The sequence below is a fragment of the Mesoplodon densirostris genome, chromosome 4, assembly GCF_025265405.1.
Source record: "Mesoplodon densirostris isolate mMesDen1 chromosome 4, mMesDen1 primary haplotype, whole genome shotgun sequence".
In the NCBI taxonomy this organism is placed as follows: Eukaryota; Metazoa; Chordata; class Mammalia; order Artiodactyla; family Ziphiidae; genus Mesoplodon; species Mesoplodon densirostris.
Window position 1 is genome coordinate 112,305,781 of NC_082664.1, and position 1,267 is coordinate 112,307,047.

General features: G+C 35.4%; 1 non-coding gene across 1 annotated transcript; it reads right to left on the reverse strand.

Annotated features, from left to right (window-relative positions):
- Window positions 1-679: 679 nt before the first annotated feature.
- Window positions 680-755, reverse strand: LOC132489752 (small nucleolar RNA SNORD115). Its single transcript, XR_009532129.1, has one exon. It is a non-coding gene; the product is annotated as a small nucleolar RNA SNORD115 (small nucleolar RNA).
- Between the last annotated feature and the right edge of the window lie 512 nt (window positions 756-1,267).

The following is a 1,267-nucleotide window of genomic DNA, read 5'->3' on the forward strand; positions in this document are numbered from 1 at the left end:
ATCCACAGGAAAACAAATATCTGGATCGCATGGATTCACACTTCCCAGAATCCTTGAATAGTCATAGTTCAAAAACGATCCACAAGTGTAACACAATAAAACTCTGAAATAATATAACAGGTTTGAATTTGTCTACTTGGACATTTAGAACCAAGCAAATATTGCACCATAGAGATGGTATTGATGAATCACAAACCTTTTGCAACTTCCAGTAAAGCACACTCAGGTGAAAAGCGAAATTATTCTAATGAAAATCCCACTATATATATATATATATATATATATATATATATATATGTATATATCACTCATGGAGAAAAAGAACCCATAATGATATTTATATCATCAGAAAGAATAAAGCTAAATGCCCTAGAAGTATTTACTAGTTTAGAAGTCTGTTTCACACTTAGCAGTTATCAAAGGCAGCCTAATCCATTTAATGTACACACAATGTAAAAAAGAAGAGTTGAGGTATAATTTCAAGAAAATATGAGAATAAACCACCAAAATCTGATTAATATAAAAGAAATCATTGTTTACCTGGAAGGAGGTAGAAGAGGTGGATGAAACAAATTTCTCATATGGGCTTTATTACCTGAAGCCCATGAATAAAGTTTCTACTACAGTGAAGCTAAGAACCCTCACTTCCACTTCGTAATCCAGGATTGTCACCTCTGCTGGGCCCCAGAGTAATTTTATTAAGCATGATTTTTATGCAATCACATCTCCTCAAGATATGATGTCCTCGTTCACACAAACCATGGCACCATCCACACCTATAATTTCTTTGTCCTGTAATTTTTTACTAATGGCGTCCCTAAATTCTGGGTCCCAAGTGGACTGGAGATGTGAGAGATTCAGTGCAGGACAACTGGGTAGTTAATCGTGCCCCAGGGAAGTGAGCTCAAGTGTCTTCTTCCCCATTTGTTTTTGCCTATGAGGAAGGATCAGGGAGGTAGTCAAAGAAGAAAACTATGTATCTCATGTTTGCATTGCTCATGTGTTTCTCTGTGATTTATACAGGAAGGATATTCTAAAGAAAAAAAAAAAAAAGACAGGGCCACATTCCTTTGTATATAGACCAGTGATTCACCTAACATATTCAAATTGAAGCAAATAAGATACCTTGGCCTCAAGAACATGTCAGGAGACTTTATGCAGAAATAAAATCTTACTATTAACCAGCTCTTGGCTGTATCTTCCAGAAAGCCAGAGCAGAAAAAAAAAATGGCATCACTCATAGCATGGATTTTCCACTTAAAATAAA